This window comes from Puma concolor, chromosome D2 (assembly GCF_028749965.1).
Source record: "Puma concolor isolate L17-30 chromosome D2, mPumCon1.1.hap2, whole genome shotgun sequence".
NCBI lineage: Eukaryota > Metazoa > Chordata > Mammalia > Carnivora > Felidae > Puma > Puma concolor.
Genome location: NC_141677.1, coordinates 1,092,963 through 1,098,976, shown reverse-complemented (window position 1 = coordinate 1,098,976; position 6,014 = coordinate 1,092,963).

Here is a 6,014-nt window from a genome sequence, read left to right as displayed (position 1 = left end):
CTGTGATGTGGCCACTGGAGGTGAGCCAGGTTGGCGAGGCTAAGTAGGTCGCTCGTGACCTCACAGCTGCTGTATCACAGGGAAGATCTCCCCTCCTGTACTCCTCAACTCTGGATCTGTAGTTTGCTCCTGTGACTTCCTTTCTGCACTCACAACAGGAGACACATGGTGATCAGACTACCCCCAGGGTAGCATACAGATGGAAGGCAGTGCTATCGTGAGAATACCTTGAACAACTTTATTAAGATATAGTTCGTAGGATTCTACCTAAAACATATTCCAACAGATTCTCTCAGATGGGGGGCTAAGGAAAATGGCTTAAATATCATGGAAAAATCTGATGTTCAAGATGGTCTGCAGTTTCATGAACTAGATTAAATAGTATTTTTTAAAATAAATCAGTAGCATTAGCTTGGGAACAAAAGGAGTTTACCCACAACAGTCAGTGAAGTGTTAAAAAAACAAAACAAAACAAAAAAACCCTAAAAGGTTTGGGTTCAGCCAAGATATTCATTTTGCCACCTGGCCAATGCCTCAGAGTCAGATTTGCAAGCAATGGAAGGGAAGTGGGTTTTTTTAGATCATGTTCACAGTATGAAAACTGCTCTTTTCCACTAAAGAAAATGTCAAGAGATATAGAGGAGACATAGTGGAAGGAACTGAGGGGACAGGAGAAATACAGAGGGAAGTAGAAAAAAGGGTCAGCGTGCCCTTCTCAGAATGCACGGACAAAGGGAAGCTCACATTCTTTTCGGTGAGCGGAAGTTTGCAGGTCATAAGACGGTGTTGCTAAAGCCTCTGACTGCGTGTGCGGCTGGAGACCCTAGGAATTCTCAGGATTAACACCCACAGCCTGGCTGAAGCAGTGTGGCACGTAAGGAGCGAACTGCATAAAGGAAGCACCTGCCTGAATGCAACGTCGAGATGATGCAGAGATTGGGGGCCATCAGCCACTCGGTACCAAGGGTCCCCTGGGATTGGAAATGAGGGGGAGACCGCTCACTAGGTTTACCGTGATGTGTCCTCCACCATTATTACAGGTTCGGCAAACTGTCCCCGGGTCTCTTCGTGGACTCTGTGTTGCACAAGTAATACTTATTATTAAAATCCCAAACTAGAGGATCCCTTCACACATTTTATTTTATTTTTTAAATTTGTTTTAGTGTTTATTTCTTTTTGAGAGAGAGAGAGAGAGACAAGGCACAAGCTGGGGGTGGGGGGGGTGGGTTGTGGACAGAGAGAGAGGGAGACACAGAATCGGAAGCAGGCTCCAGGCTCTGAGCTGTCAGCACAGAGCCCGACGTGGGGCTCGAACTCACAAACTGTGAGATCATGACCTGAGCCAAAGCTGGTTGCTCAACCAACTGAGCCACCCAGGAGCACCCCCTTCACACATTTTAAAACTTGACACTGAAACCAGGGGGAACTCGAACGGGAGCTTTCATGGAGATTTTGGTGCCTGAATGGACATTCCCAGTGGTGGGCTCGGAGTCCAGCTTCTCCTCTAAAAAGGCTATGGTCGGGGACCCTTACCGCCCTGAAATTACGGGATATAAATTACTACCACAGTCACTATCCTCAGAAAAGACGTCCCTAAAAGATGCCCAGTACATACCCAGCTTAGTAGTCATTGGGACATACTTGTGAACAAATATTCTCCTTGTCCTGACTCGGGTGAAGTGTGGACCCATGATTCTCTCCGGCCAATGGAATATGAGCAGGTGTCACTTCTGGGTGGGGTCAGGAGCTGGGACACGGTCCACGTCCCCTGTTTCTCTGTCCTGCCACCTTGAACATCTCATCTGCCTCCTTCTCAGAATGAGGAAAACAGGGAGAGTGGCCTCCAGCCAGTTAGTGATGCACGGACAGTATGAGCAAGCATTAACGTTTGTCTTATCTGGTCCTGGGGACGTAAGGACCCCATGTAACTTCAGATGACCTGGTCATCCTGACTGAGGCCGCCACAGACCCGCGTCTGTCACGCCTTTGTGTAGAACACATGCTCCCACCAGTGGATGTGTTATCTTGGGTGACATTCAACAGTAACTGCAGTGAATTAAACACACCTTCCGCAGTGACTGTCTTCAAAAAGAAGTGAAGTCTCTCTACGGAGTATAATTCCCTGGTGATCTCACAGTCGGGTCAGGGAACCCAAGGGAGTTTAATGAAGGAAACTCAGTTTTCAGTCCCCTGTGTCCGTGGGATGTGCCCGTGGCACAGACGTGGATTCAGCCTCGCTGACAGCAGAAAGCAATGGCCGTAAGACCCCAGAAAAGAAGGGGCGGACCTTTCAGGCTGCAATCAATAGCCAGTGGCAGTGACGAGGCTCTTATGTGATTATGGCTTAAAATACCAATTGCTTTTTTATTGATAGCAGTGTTTTGCTGTGACTTCTCTAAAGGATTCCATGAGGAGGGAAATAAAATTATCAGGAAAAATGTTTCATGTCAGGGAATAATCTGTTCAAGGATTTAAATAAAATAGGTACACACCAAAAATGTATATAATTAAATTAAATGTGTATAAATAAATGGTTATAAAGACAGTTGACAATTACAGACGCCATGCTTAAATAACTTAAATAAGATAAGACTCAAAGAATAAAGAATAAAGAATAAGAATAAAACTAATGTCTTAGCTTGAAGAGGGACAGGAGTTCCCTCTCGTTTTCTGGGGAAGGGGCAGCCTTTGTATTTAACTCAGTCCTTCAATTGCTTGGGTGAGGCTCACCCACATTACAGGGGCAGGCGAGCGACTTCAGTCGGTCTGCTGAGGAAAATACTCAAGCATTCATCTCATTGAAAAACACCTTGACAGATAACACAGGGTAACCGTTTACTAAACACCTGGGCACCCGTGGTCCCGTCAGGTTGGCACACGAAAACAGCCAGCACGGTCCTCACCCTTCGCTGGTCTCTTTCAGTCTGGTTTAGAGTCCTAGGATACGCTCACTTGGTGAGTGTCATGGTGGTATGACAATTCCAACTTCAAAACTCACTCAGCAAGACTTAGTTGAGTTGGGCAGCCCGCAGAATCTCGATTCTGTTCTAACTCCCGTTACGCCTCCGTGTCACCGTGGGTGAAGCACTAACACGGCATCTCCCACACGACAGACGCTCGCCCGCCGAGTCCCAAACAAAATGTGTCACATATGAGCACATGTGTCCCACCTCACACTTTCTTTACTGGAATGTCAGCTCTAACTTCTGAGAAACACTATAAATGTGCATCAGATGGCAGAACCACTTCAAAAATCACTTCTTTTTGGTTTTCAGACAGTATCCGCCCAACAAAATATGCTAGGACCAAACTTAAGACGACGATTCCTGGGATCATGTTTTTGTAAGCCACGTGTCTGGCTTCATTTCAAAACATTCAGTTACTTAAGACTCAACGTGTCCTCCAACAAGTTTTAACTGCTTTGTAACACAAGGCTGTCTTTACTACAAAATGTGTATTATTCCGGTCATAATGTCTCCAATGTCACGCTATGAATGTCGAAAATCTCACAGAAAGTACAATGAAACTATCCACAGAACACCATCTTTATTTCGCATCTGGCAGCATGAGCTGTTTTACAGGCGCCAGGTTTTCCACCTGAAACATCCCAGCTAACAGGTCGTAGGCAATTTCTCCTCCACCGTCACAGGCATCAGAAAAAAATAAATTAATTAATAAATAAGTAGCTAGTTCCTGAACTCGGCACTCAAAGCTTCATTCCCCACATGACACGGGACGTATCCTTCTGTTGATGTTTTCCAAGCCCGCTCTGAGTTAACAGTACTGTTTTCCCCAAGGAAGCTGAACGACAGTCTACCATCCACAAGCGTTTGGATGTGATGTTTATCCAAATCAACAGTTGTTTATCGCCAACTTCTTTGATGGAAGCAGGGACTCTGTAGGACACAGACCGTGGATTTAAGTCTTGTAGCCACGTACTGGCTGTGTGGCCTAGGGGCAAATTCTAAACCTACATATGCCTTAGTTTTTTTTTTTTCTTTTAAACAGTTATTTATTAATAACTACCCCCTATGGTAACTTCAAGATTTAAGCCTATTAGCACTGAGCCTAGCATATAGTAGTTACACAATAAATACTGGTAACTATGGCAGACATTAATAGTGCTTGGCAATATCCACAAAATAAAATAATAGGAGAACATATTGTTTTATTTAAAAAATTTTTTAATGTTTATTTTTGAGAGAGAGAGGGAGAGAGAGAGAGAAAGGGAGAGAGAGAGTGAGCAGGGGAGGGGGAGGGGCAGACAGAGAGAGGGAGACACAGAATTTGAAGCAGGCTCCAGGCTCTGAGCTGTCAGCACAGAGCCCAATGCAGGGCTTGAATTCACAGAGAGGTCATGACCTGAGCCAAAATTGGACGCTTAACCGACTGAGCCACCCAGGAGCCCCAGGAGAATACATTTTAAAGAGGGTTTTTTATGTAATGATTTATAAATATCTCCTAAATATACTGACAGTTTAAAAAAGAATATATACTGTGTGTTTTGTGTGTAAAAGAGCAGACATAACAAGAATTTTCACCTAAAGCACTTAAGCCCCCATATACGCACAAATACAACTTGTTCACGCTCTAAAGACACCTCAAAATTACTACAAACAACACATACACACACACACACACACACACACACACACACACACACACGTTCCATACCTTCCCAATCCATACTTAGGCGTATTATGTTCAAACCGTAGTAAACAAAAGGCAAAAAGCAAAAGATTATTATCACAGTATATCTGCTGTCACTAATCATGTAAGACAGGCAAAAAAGGGACACCTTTAATTTGCTGAAGAAAAAAAAACGTAATTTTAGAATGAGATTCTATTTCAAGCAAACACTAAATGTCTTTGGTCTCTTCCTTAGGAGCTGCCCACAAAATTCTACTGTGTCTTTATGATGAACTGTGCCTGATATTTTAAAAAAACAAAACCAGAAACAACTCCTTGGCTGAGAAAAAAAAAAAAGGTGATATTACTTGTTCCTAATTCTGTATCACTTGTTTGATCTCAATAATAGATGTAGAATTAAGGAAAAACTGAAGTCAGAGTTTCTTTTGGTGATATTTAAACAAAATATTATTACGATTTTGGTAGTGTTGGAATGTGTATTCAGGAAGACAGACACTGAGCAACTCCACTGCCCATGATTTTCCACCAACTTAATAATTCCGTTACTAAATGGAATTGTTTAAGAAAAATGAAAATAATACTAGACAGAAACCATGGAAATGAAGAAATTAAGAAAGAATAAATGTGTAGATATATATATATATATATATATATAAAATATTGAAAATGTCTTGTGAGATTTCAAATATATGTGGAATTTAAATACAAGACAGCAATGGTAAATAGATGGGGTGGCAGCAAATGCACTTAAAATATTGTAAGATCCCCTCATCATCTGAGATACGGTAAAAGTACTAATTTATATCAGGTTTAATAAGTTAAATATGTTTGTTGTTTAGAGGAAATGTTAAAACAATAGTTTAAAAAAGTACATATGACAAATTTGTTTAATTTATTAATATTAATTTAATTTAGAAATTTAATGTAGTCATATTAAATTTTAATTTAGTAACATTAAAATAATTGATTAATCCAAAAGGAGGTAAAAAGAAATACAGAAGAGGTGAAAAATTAAAAAAAAATTAAATAGGGGCACCTGGGGGGCTCAGTCGGTTGAGTGTCCCATTTCAGCTCAAGTCATGATCTCATGGTCCGTGAGTTTGGGCCCCACATCAGGCTCTGTGCTGACAGCTCAGGGCCTGGAGCCTGCTTTAGATTCCATGTCTCTCTCTCTCCCTGACCTCCCCTGCTCACACACTCTCTCTCCCTCAAAAATAAATGAACATTTAAAAAATAAATAGTAGATTTTAATCCAAGTGTATCAGAAATTATACTAAATGATAAAAGACAAATATTTCAGACCAAATACAAAACACATACTATGGTATGAGAATCAAACTCTAAATATGAATAAATAAACTTCA